The sequence below is a fragment of the Palaemon carinicauda genome, chromosome 39 (assembly GCF_036898095.1).
Source record: "Palaemon carinicauda isolate YSFRI2023 chromosome 39, ASM3689809v2, whole genome shotgun sequence".
Lineage (NCBI taxonomy): Eukaryota > Metazoa > Arthropoda > Malacostraca > Decapoda > Palaemonidae > Palaemon > Palaemon carinicauda.
Genome location: NC_090763.1, coordinates 43108526 through 43122295, shown reverse-complemented (window position 1 = coordinate 43122295; position 13770 = coordinate 43108526).

Here is a 13770-nt window from a genome sequence, read left to right as displayed (position 1 = left end):
ATATCGTGACAAAGTGATCAAGATATTTAGAATTGGTGAATCTAACCATCTACATCGTAGGCTCATTTCCATTAAGGGCTTACCTTAGCTTCGCTGTTATTATCTACGTAGTATCTTTATGATTTTATCTTAAGATGATGATAATGAGGTCACAAGTTGTTTAGTTAATTAATCCATTTGAAATTTGAACGTTTTTAACAAGATACTATTTCGAATAAACAATGCGCCAGCCAGCAGACCTGACATCATGCTTAAAAACAACTGAGCACACCTAAACTATAACATATCACCAGGTCCAACTGCAGCATCTGATCACATACCACTCATAATCAAACTCTCAACTAAACCAAAGAACTAAAAACCAGGCGAAACATTAAAAAGCTAACTGGGAAATCTAGAACGATACGGTAACTAGGAAAATACCCACATAGAAATAAGAAATAGATCTGAATAACAATAAAACCACAACTAAAAATACAATAAATTCAGTAATGAACAAATGGATGTTTGACATCTCAGAAACAATAGAAACAGTCTTTCCAATAAAGAGAATAACATACCACTTACACACCCCAGATAGCGAATACTTAAAAATACTAACACAGCAATTGAAATACTTACAATCAAACACACATAGGTGGAAATGGGTAACATACAACCTAATAAGACACATTCAAAATGAAATAATAGAGGAATCCAACAGATTAAACAGAGAAAACTGGAACAACACGATAATCAAACTAGGACGAATATACAAAGACCCAGAAAAAATTCTGGGAAAAACTACAAAGAATATTGGGAAAACCCAAAAACAGTAATGGTGATAAAGTAGAAGACACTGAAAATCAAATTAAATTACTAACCGAAACATAGGCCAACACATTCAAAATCACAGAAGAAGAAAATGCAAATGTCGACAGAGACACAGAAATAGAAGTCCTCAACTTCCTACAAGGAAATAGGGAACGAATAATTCCCTATCAAAACCCAGATCTGCAAAGACTGGACGAGGACAACTAAAGAGCAGACATCAAAATGTACGTGATAATGAAAGTAGTGAAATCATTTAAACGCAAAGCACAAGGTAAAAGTTGCATAAACAAGTTAATGCTATCAAAGCTACCAATGGTGGCATGGAGGAGACTCCAAAAAAATTAAACCTAACACTCTCAATGGGATATTACCTAAATATAGAACAAAGAAGGAATTCTAATACTTTCCCCCAAACCAGGGAAAGATCCTAAACTTCCAGCAAACAGAGGGCCAATCACTCTGCGTGAAGTGCCAGGAAAAGTGTTTGAAAAAATCGTAAACACAAGACTAAGGAGATTCCTAGAAAATAACAACAAATTCTACAAATACCAAAGTGGTTTCGGACCAGGAAGAAGCACCGAAACTGCCCACATGGCAATTTACGGAACTATAGCCATGAACCAGCTAAATAAAAAACACAAATGCAATGTCATCTGCAGAGATATTTCAAAGGAATTTGACAAAGTACGGCATGACGGCCTCAAAAAATATAAAATACACCAATTAGAACGACCAAAAAATAATGGAAAAACTCCTCTCAAGCTACATAAAAGACAGAACTGTCACAATAGATATAAAAAGTGGGGTACCACAGGAGGTCATACTATCCTCAACACTTTTTATAATCTACACCGCAGATATCCCAACCATCCCTGAATATGCCATAAATTACGCCTATGCAGATGACATAATACAAGTAATAATGCATCCTACAAACTTAAAAAGATTTTTGAAAATAAAAACAGAAAGAGAGATCAAAAGAATAAACGATTACGAAAACCAATGGAAAATTAGAAAAAAAATAGCAACAAATTCCAACTCCTATAAGTACCAAAAAATAAACCAGTACGAATAACAGAAGACAACATAAATATTCCATTTATCAACGAAGTTAAAATCCTTGGTCTATCTATCAAAAGAATAGGCATAAACTGCCATATAAAACGAAAACTCCAACTGGCAAAACACAGAAAAGAAGTATTAAAACGTTTCAAATTATCTGATAAAAGCATAAGAATAAACCTCAGAAAAAGCCTGATAAGACCTCTATTTGAATATCCAATAGCACCACCCTGTACAATGGCTCAAACAAAAATGAAAACCCTACAAAATTTCCAAAATGGAAACATAAGACACATACATGGCCTAAACCATAATAACAATAACAATAATAACAAAAATGAAAACAACGAAACACTCCACAACAAACACAATCTCGAACCAGGAAACGTCAGATACCACAGAAGAGCCACCCAAGCATGGGAAGGATTCAGAAACATTTTACCCAGAACTTGCAACAACAAATGAAGAAATAACCGACTCAAAACGAGCATTCCTGGTGGAAAGGGATAGCTCCTTACATGGCTCAGGATGAACCAAATCCGAAGTATTAAAATAAACCAACAAAACAAAAGGAGACAGACATAAATGCATAAACAAGCCCCAGAAAAGGAATAAACATGAATACGCAAATCCCTCGGAGGCTGGCAAGAGAACTTACCCCTTGGAAGTCCACAAGGCAGGATGTCACAGCAAAAGACCAACAACAAAGAGCTATTAGGTCTGCCCCAATCTTTTCACCTAACACTGTACTTAACATTAACACTATCCCCTCCAATCCTTACAATCCTACCTCCCCCCTCCCCCACCCCACTTATCCTATCCTCCTATACTGTAGCTGTAGCTGTAGCTGTGTGTGCGCCTGTGTCTGTGTCTGTGTCGTTTGTCTGGTGACTAATCAGAGTTGGAATGTAAAGTTTCCTAAAAAACGGATTACAGGTATTATTTTTCTATTACTAAAAATGGTGATAAAGACAACTTTACTATTTTTGGTGCTTAACATATAAGGGAGTAGGGATAGATTTTTTTTATGGAGAAGTTTAAAATTTTAAATGATAAACAGTATATATTTATTTATGGAAAAGTCTGTATCTTGCATAAATGGTTTGGACATGTAGAGAGAGAGAGGGGGGGGGGGGATAATCAGCTGGGGAAAACAGTGATGTGTTAAGAGAGAAGTATGCATCCCCTTTTCAGAAAACGTTGCTGAAATAATCCAATTAACAAACGAAATAGAAGGCTAAACCACCCTTACTGTCTAGTCACTCTTTTCGTAAATGTAAGTTTTTTTTTCTTTTTGTCTTTCTGCATACCATCTTCCCTCTTTTCATATAATTCTTTTATTACCTGTATCCAGAAATTCGTAGTTCATCCTTTGTTAACTCCCTCCGCCCTTCAGGAAACAGCTCGAAGAGATACTATAACTAGAGATTTACAAGGTACTTTGACTGACTATATAGTACTACAGTACAATGTAGCCGAGCTAATAATAATAATAATAATAATAATAATAATAATAATAATAATAATAATAATAATAACTAGACTGCGACTGGATAAAGCCGGTGGCGTAGGATGCCCCTGCAAAATAGGTGTGGAAATGCTGTTGTCAATCAGTAAAAGATATTGTGTAATGGTTAATTGGCCTAATGACCCCTTGACTAAATTTTGAGTTATGTTAACAAACTATTTTAAAGCAATTTATCTGTATAATAGCAGGTATATGGAGGTAAAACATAGGCAAAAATGACAAATATAGAGAAATTGACCTTTGAACTTGAGGACAATGGGCACTTACAAGGTAATGTGAAGGTCACGGGTTAAATATGACCCCATATTCTGAAGAAGCATGTGCGAATGGGGGTGGGGCGTTGACAATAAAACATCACTTTTAGCCCACGTCAAATTTTTTCATGAAATAGCCATATGACCTTGAAAATGAGGGTCAAGGTCAAATTTGACATTTGATTTGGAGGTTTTATGCATATGTTTGGAGTAGTTTACTATAGCAAGCTATGACCAAAAACCAGTATTTCATGGAGAAATTGCCAAAGTCACGATTTCTGCAATGTCAAAAATAGTAAAAAATCTATATTGGAAAAAGTAATTAAGCAGTCGCTACAAAAGTTAAGCTAACCTTAGATAAATATATAGGGCATCATATGCCACTAAGATCAGGGCTCTGGGCCTTCCGGTTTTTGAGATTTCGGAAACAAACCTGTTTTGACCCGGTTTGGCGATTAGCGACCTTGACCTTGACCTATTTGCATCAAAGTACGGTAATATCTGGGGATTTACCTCTGTATCATTATCAATAAGGCCCTTAGCCATACAGCTTATACTTTAGGCCTAATGTCAATTTCAAATTTTACAAATTTTGCCTTTAAAAGCCCCTGTGACCTTGAAAAGTAGGTCAAGGTCACTTAAACTGGGTCTATGGCATATTCTTACCATAGGCTATCTATGATAACTATTTCAGATTTCTTGCGAAAAAAAAAAACGCGCGGAAAGAATAATAATAATAATAATAATAATAATAATAATAATAATAATAATAATACCAAAATCAATAGTCTTCCCCTAAAAGGGAATCCTAATAATAATCACGTCCCCTTTTCATTGACGTCAACCTTCTACACATTTATCTTTTTTACTGACAAATAATTTATATTTAGAGTTCATTTTTTTATTCGTTTTCAATCTTTGCACTTTAACTTCCACAAATGGTAGTCTGCTAAACATTTAATTCCATGTACGCTGTCCTCTTACACACCTATTGTAGATTCATAGAAATATTTATTTAAAGTTCCGAGTTTTGACTCTTCACTTTTTCATGACAACCGGGGACTATTCCTCCATTTGTTTACGAAGACCATGTTTAACAACTATCTAAAGTCATAGGTACATGGATTGTTTATATTTTTCATTCGTTACCATTACAAACTCCCATGTTGAAACTTTTTTATCTGTGTAATCACTATAAAACTGCAGTTAAAGTCTTTAATATGGCGGCCTACTGGAAACGTCCCTGCCTGACGATCAGCCAGACTGGGGTTAGAGTCCTGCTCAAGCTCGATAGGTTCTTGTATTGTCTGTAACCTCATCATCCTTGTGAGGTAAGGATGGAGTGTTTTTGGGAACCTGTAGGTCTACGTGGTGAGTCATCAGCAGCCTTTGCTTGGCCCTCCCTGGTCCTAGCTTAGCGCTGATCATATGTATATATGGTTAGTCTCTACAGCATCGTCCTGCTAGTTAGGACATTGTTACTTTCCCTTGCCTCTACCGTTCATGAGTGGCTTGAAGACCTTTAAACTTTAAGACGATATTACTAATTTTCCTTAAGATATTCTGTTTCTAAAAATATTTGGTTCTGCTAATGAATAGCTTTACCCTCAGGAAAAGAGAAAAATTCTATTATTATCATTATTATTATTACTTGCTAAGCTACAACCCGACTTGGAAAAGCAGGATGCTATAAGCCCAAGGGCTCGAACGGGGAACATAGCCCAGTGAGGAAAAGAAATAAGGAAATAAACTACAAGAGAAGTAATTAGCAATTAAATAAAACAGTAATAGAAATTCATATATAAACTATAAAAACTTAAAAAAACAAGAGGAAAGGAAATAAGAGTGAATAGTGTGCCTGAGTGTACCCTCAAGCAAGAAAACTCTAATCCAAGACAGTGGAACGCCATGGTCCAGAGGCTATGGCACTACCTAGGACTAGAGAACACTGCTTTGATTTTTGAGAGTCCTCCTAGAAGAGCTGCTTACCATAGCTAAAGAATCTGTAATACCCTTACCAAGAGGAAAGTAGCCACTGAACAACTACAGTGCAGTAGTTAAAACCCTTGAGTGAAGAGGAATTGTTTGGTAATCTCAGTGTTGTCAGATGTATGACGACAGAGGAGAATATGCAAAGAATAGGCCAGACTATTCGGTGTATGTGCATGCAAAGGGAGAATGATTCGTAACCAGAGAAATATCCAATGTAGTACTGTCTGGCCAGTCAATGGACCCAATAACCCACTAGAGGTAGTATCTCATCGGGTGGCTGGTGCCATGGCCAAACTACTACCTGATGTTATCAAAATGTTGATTATTATAACTTATGATAGGTGATTTTGTCATGAAATTGGTTTTCCATAACTGATGATCAGTGTCAAGGCATCATGTAGATATAAGGGAGCCCTTATTAACAAATTTCCCCTGTAAATATCAAACTGTAGATATTAAAATTTGAGTTGGGAAAAATAACCGAGTAAAACTGTTACATAATTTAGCTGATTAGGGTGTCAGTTATCTATAGTCAATGAATGTTGATGAACTCATTAACAATGAAAAGTTATTGTTGATTTTCGTACATTTGGAAAAATTATATGAAATAATTAAAAGCCTGGATTTATTATTCATTTTGATAATTCTATTCACGGAAGGAGTAATGAGAGGGCTTTTGGTTAACACAAATATGATTACAGGCTTGCGTCAGTAATCAGGTAAATATAGCCTATTTATCTATGTAAAGGCGAGAAATCTTCTCATTGTAATATCGATATCACCTTTTGATGAGGTAATAACATTAAAGAAACTTATTGCAATTCATGCTGCATACCACGTTCTTTTCCCTGTAATTCATGAAACCAAAACAACTTTTGATTTTATGTCATTAATGGTTAAGATACTATTAGTTGGCTCTTTAGGGTTTTATGTTAATATATACAAAATTGGCTATTTTTACTCTTATGTTTACTGTCTTAATGATATATCATTGTGACGTCACAACCACATAATGATATTTTTTTTATTTTAGTTGGTGTAAGATATTCTATCATTTTCCATGTAGGGAATAACAGCTATCTTCAATTTGCAATCCTCCGTTATTAAGAGTTACAAAGTCTTTGAGTAACATCTCTCTCTCTCTCTCTCTCTCTCTCTCTCTCTCTCTCTCTCTCTCAATATCGTGACAAAGTGATCAAGATATTTAGAATTGGTGAATCTAACCATCTACATCGTAGGCTCATTTCCATTAAGGGCTTACCTTAGCTTCGCTGTTATTATCTACGTAGTATCTTTATGATTTTATCTTAAGATGATGATAATGAGGTCACAAGTTGTTTAGTTAATTAATCCATTTGAAATTTGAACGTTTTTAACAAGATACTATTTCGAATAAACAATGCGCCAGCCAGCAGACCTGACATCATGCTTAAAAACAACTGAGCACACCTAAACTATAACATATCACCAGGTCCAACTTCGGTTCCTACATTTCCCTTAACAAATAACAAGTAAAATAAAAAAAGATGAAAAAAAAAATACTGTTATGCAATTCGACTTTCTTCGGGTCTTTCCCATTCTCTTGATAACTTCATTTCATTATGATCTTATATTTGTTAAAAAAAAAAAATATGTTAACGAAAGAAACAGATTAAAGATTCTCTTCTCTCAGAATTTAGATTATATACGTATTTCAAACTTATTTCAATCTCCCGACTTATAGAGTTTGAGGTAGGGAGTTTACCGTATGAAAGTGCTAAGGAGAAATGTTCATTTTTAAATCTTTTAAGCGAAAAAAGTTGAAGATTTGTATCATAAAGCTGCACTCGTTCAATGTGTCTTTTGTCATTTGAGTTTATGGCTTGATGGACATCAAATTAGAAAATTTCAGGAAGTTTTAGGCTAAAAATAGTGTGAATGAATTAGAGTTTACAAGAGAAAGCTCTTAATATAATAAAGATAGTGTTCAACTATTTACAGTTCTTGTATTGAGAAGATTTTTCATTTTGATATATCATGATTATGATATTTCTATGCTCATTTTATTTTGAATTATTAATAGAATATTGGTGTCAAATAGAGTCTAGCAAGATATTTCACAGCACAAACAAGGGGTTGAATCCAAAAAACAATGAAACAAGAGACAATTGTATAACTAATTAGCGGGAATGAAGATAAAAGAGAAGAGTCGTTTGAACAAGTAAAGACATTGAAATAAAACAAAAGCAGGAGAATAATTCACTGATATATGAGCCAGCATCACAAGTCTCAAACTAGTTCAAGGATTCATCAGTAACAATCAAAACCTCCACAAATCCGCATCTGTATTTAGAGTCAACGTTTTTTGTTGTTATTGCTTATTTTCCTCATTCGTTTACATTCCATCACGTTATTCAAAAGAACTACACTTGCATGCAGAATAAGGTAAAATTCGTAATAACTTGTATAAGTAAAGAGATATAATTATTCCCCTAGAAAGAAAGGAGTAATGTTAAGGTAACGAAAGCTGATGAACATATGTTTTTATGTTACCGTACATAAACGGTTGTTTAAAGTAAAAAATCAAAGAAAATGTTAAACTTATCGTTAAAGATCGGTAGTTAAAGAAAATGTAAAAAAAAGAAAAAAACGTTGCATGCGATAAATTTAAAGGTAAATAACACTGCCCTGCCACTTTTCATTAGAGTTCGGGATTTAAATGCTTTTTTGAGGAGTTTGTATATATATATATATATATATATATATATATATATATATATATATATATATATATATATATATATATATATATATATATATATATATATATATATATATATATATATATATATATATATATATATATAAATATACATATGTGTGTGTGTGTGCGTGTGTATATATATATATAGTCATTGCACACACACAAACTCACACACACAAACTCACACACACATACACACACACACACATATATATATATATATGTGTGTGTGTGTGTGTGTGGTATATATATATATATATATATATATATATATGTGTGTGTGTGTGTGTGTGTATGTGTGTATATATATAAATATATATATACATATGTATACATATATATCTATATATATATGTATATATATATATATATATATATATATATATATATATATATATATATATATATATATGTGTGTGTGTGTGTGTGTGTGTGTATTTATATAAATACGTGTCCTTTTTTGCATTCGTGTGGAAAAGTACATACCATTCATATTTTATCGAAAAATTAATTTTATACAAAGGATTAGTTCCCAAAATAAGAATTGCGAAAGTGATATTTTATTTCTGTTTATGAAGCATTTTAGGGGTTTCCCTTGGCTACTGAGCCCCTTACCACAACGTGTCAGTGATTTTCAATTAGGAGAGTTATGATTGCCACTAGTTCTGAACCTCTTTGCTTGAATGTGGCTATGCTATTTTAATTACAGTGTATAAACCGTGCCTCAATCGGTGCACACCCATCGTGATGACAGGTCATGGAGGCCAACTGCAATTGTCCCAAGGCTTTGCAATGTTTTCGTCTCCACCAGTCGCATTTGGTTACAATATTGTTTATTTCAGTTACTGGTTCTATGATGATTGTAGACGCGCTTATTTGGTGAAGCAGGAAGCTTATCATCATTGGATGGGTAACAGATCAGATTCGACTAGGAATAATTATACTCAGCTTAGAGTTTTTGCTCAGATAGTTTATTCTTCAACTGAAAAGGAATACAAGTTAACCATAAAAGAAACCCTTTTCTGGTGCAACCCAGGAAAATGAGTTGTGGGTTACCCTCGAATCTATACTCTTTGGTGTACACTTAACAGTTCCTCCTTTACTTAAACCAAAAAGCTCTATCACTCACTGTCCAAAGAAAATGGCAACCCATTTGTCTAATGTGTTAGACAGTAAGCAGAGTAATGAGGAACTTGAACTTCCACATTCTTGTTTTCCTGAGGCTAAACTAAATAGTTTAGTTTATCGATCTAGTGAAAATAACGCTCAATTAGTGGACCTTTATGCTTATGGAGGTGTAGGCCCAAATGGTATTTTTCCTTTGTTTTTTTTAATAGAAGCTGCAGATTTCTAAGCTACAAAGATATGTTACTTTCCACACGTTAGCAAAAAAAGATTATTTTAGCACTTGTTGGAGAATTGGTAACTATACTATATTATTTGCAGGCATTTCTGGCAGCTCAATTCAAGCTGATTACGCACAATTTCCATAACTCCCATGTCTGAAATTTCCTAAAGTCTTTTGGTAAAATGTTTAAATAGGTATGCTAAAGGTAATTATCTGTTCCGCATTCTCATCTTTTCTCACACACTTGGCATCACTAAGATAATCGAAAAATTATCTTTTCCACTCAAGGGGTTAACTACTGCACTGAAATTGTTCAGTGGCTACTTTTAACTTGATAAGGGTAGAAGAGACACTTTAATTATGGTAGGCAGCTCTTATAGGAGGACACTGCGAAATCCAGTCACTGTTCTCTAGTCTCGGGTAATGTCATAGCCCAGTGTTTCCCAACCTTTTTTAAATGATTACCCCAAAATTATATTTCCAACTAATCAATGACCCCATTGAACATATACCCGGTAACATCGGATGTTTTTTTTTTTTTGCAGCCACCTGATGAACTGTATGGATCATGTAGCCCGCTATTGGCTGCTTATAGTTAATGATCCAAAACAAATGCAAACTTTTCCATTTTAATGGATATCAAAATGAACCATCATCAGTGCAGAATATTCAATGTAACAATATTAATAGATATTATTCAGTAATCACTTTATGTTTGCTCTGGTTTTTCAGTGTGAGGGTTGAGCTTGTTTTGCAAGTTCAATTTTCTCTATTCTGGACTTGGTTACAGAAAGGGCTAACTCAATTTCAGAACATCTTGATTACTCCAAAAATACGGGGTCCATTACCCCAATGGGGTAATTTACCCCAGGGTTGGCAAACACTGTGGCATAGCCTCTGTACCATGATCTTCAACAGTCTTTGGTTAGAGTTCTCTTACTTGAGGGTACTCTCGGACATACTATTCTATCCGTTTTCTTATTTCCTTTCCTCACTGGTCTGTTTTCCCCGTTGGAGACCTTGGACTTATAGCATCCTATTTTTCCAACCAGGGTTGTAGCTTACATAGTAATGATAATAATTACCCATCTTCTAATTTCAATATCATAGCTGGGAGCTTACTTCCAATTTAATTGTACTTAACATCCGAGTACCAACGTTAATTTCAACTTTCGTTAATTACATTAGCCCCCTTGTCTGTATCACATAAGAGGCTTCAATCATATTATATTACCCTACTTATCGTAGGCCTACTGTAATGCAAATCTAGTTCCTTTTGAAGGGCCCGGTTAAACTTTAGCTACATACTAATCGATAAGCCACTGAATTCCACCAATAACACAAAGGCTTCCAGAAAATTATCATTTAATCGGAAAAAAATGTATTTCTTCATTCATTGTAATAATTTTATTCCCTTTTCACATCTTTTACTTTTTTTAACAGACAACATAGTTATTTTTGCTTTCTTCTGCTGATGCGTTCCTCACAGGAACTGTGATTGCTAAATATTCAAGAGTCTGTCTGCCCAAGAGGTCAAATAGTTTCAAGAAGAGCATGGAAAAGAGTTGATTATCTTTAACTATGTTGATTCCCTAACAGATTCGGATTATTTCTAATCTGTATATAAGACCCGACTTGAGACAAAAATAGACTTAAGGCACGGCGTAGGAACGGATATACGTCATGACCCAAGAGCCTCCTGTATTTAACTTTTATCAGAAAGTTTTAAGATGGTCACTCTTCGAATTAACACCCGAAAAAGCTATGATTCTAACTATCTTGTTTACTAGTTGGGCATGATCTTCGTTACTCCCCAAAAGAAATTACTTCACCAAACTTACAACTGAGCTCCACAAGGCACTAGAAAAGTTGGAAGAAGACCCAGCCCTACATGGCTTAGAACTATGAAGCGTGAAGTAGATGATGAATGGAGAAATATTGAATTAAATGCTTAAAATAGATACGACTAGCGAAATATAACTGAGATCCTTTATGTCAATAGGTGTGGGAGAAATCCTCATGTTTTTCTCCATCCATTAAGCTCCTGTTGCTCCAAAGTTCATCTTAATAACAACTTCCAACGTCTTGATTATTGCAAGACTGAAGCCAGCAAACGTTGAGAAGATAACAAGGTAAAAAACTGAACCTTTGAATTCCGTTTCTATTGAAATTAGATGGAGACTATGGATTCCCCCTTGCTAGTCTATTTGTTCGTTTGTTTGTCTATCTTTGATATATCACTAAGAATACTTATGGATTCCAAAATAATGTTGTGGAAGCTGGGATAAGACTATAGACCATGAGAGAATTAATTAGACCTTAATAGGGATAGGAGCAACTGATCAATAAAGCCTTATTTAGAAATTAAAGGGATCTGGGTGGAGATCCAGATGGAACAAACAGGGATTAACACTTACAAAGTGCGTTGAAATAATATAAAAACTGTCGATGCTTTGATAGCTTCAAAACCAACATGGCTACAAACATAAACGTCCCTACTCTTGATAAAAATGATTAGTTTTCTCGAATTGATGTTACACCAGTAATGGTTATCGATCATCTTAATTCTAAGGTTATAGGAGGTAATTTAATTCAGTCAGAGTTACGTTACAAAAACTCTACTTGAGAGAGAAACATTCGTTACTTCAAACAATAATACCTAGAAATACTGATTGAAAGAGACCATGGATCTATAAAATCATAAAAATGTAGTGACTCAAAACTTCAAAGAATCTCAATGAAAGGAGTAAAAACAACTACAAAGAGAAAAAACTGAGAAAACATAAAATAGAGATAGGTAGATTGATGAAACGATATTTGGGACTTTCAACCGCCTTTATCCTTGAATTATATTATTTAATCATTATTAGCCTATTTTGGTAGCCTATTGGAAAAGTCCCTGCCTGCCGATCTACTAGACTGATGTTCAAGAATCGTTTAATCTTGATAGTTTATTGTACTGTTTACAACATCTCCATCCCTGCGACCGAAGAATGGAGGTTTGGGGGGGAGACATTAGGCATACTTGATGGGGTATTAACAGCTATTGCCCGGCCATCCCTGGTCCTAACTTGGGTGGAGAGTGGGCCTGGCCACTGATCATATGCATTGTATAAATGGTCAGTCTCTAGGGCATTGCCAATGTCCCTTACCTCTGCCAATCATGCGCGACCTTTAAAAACGTTTATAGTTGTAACGGCCCATGTGATTTGTTATAGAAAGACAGACAGACAGACAGATAGATAGATGGAAGAGTCATCCAGTTAACGTTCTGTTTTAAATATAGTGGTTGAATCTTGGCTTTGAGGAAATAATTATCCCTTGAACATGAAGCAAACAGAGTATAAGAAAACTCTAGAAAGGCCTATGTTGCATTGCAAAGAATCTGCAAATATTCTCGAGTTTCTGGAGCGAATATGGCATAATTTTAATGGAAAATTTTCCAGATTCGGATATTCTATATATGAGATGATAAAGAAAAGACACATGAAAAAGTCCTTTGAAAAAAAAATAATAATTTTCATTTTTCCCTTAAGGGTCTCCAAAACATATTAAAATGAAAATACACAAACCCCCTAAAATATATGAATGATTACAAATTTTTAAGCATTCAAAACATACAGGAGTTTACAAGTTTTAAAAAGCAGCTGGCGATAAGATATCGATGTATCCAGCCACTCGAATAAACCATCAAGATCTTTTTTTTTTCTCTTCCCGCTATACTTTGGTATTCAAAATAGGGACTTAACGGTTGGAAATTTAGTCTCTACGTGGTTGCAAAAAAACCGATCGGGGAAATAAAATCACGAAATGATAACTTTTAAAAAGATGAGCATACGCTACCAAAATTATGACGATAACATGGAAAATTCTCGTCTGCTATAAGAAAATAAAAAAGAGTGACGTAACGCTACTAACATCAAAGAGACTACCTAAGCGCTGTTTTTCTCGGTGTTATTTTGAAATGATATTCGTCCTGATTATCACAAAGTGTGAATAGAGGAGTTTCATTCATTTCAAACATGAAGAG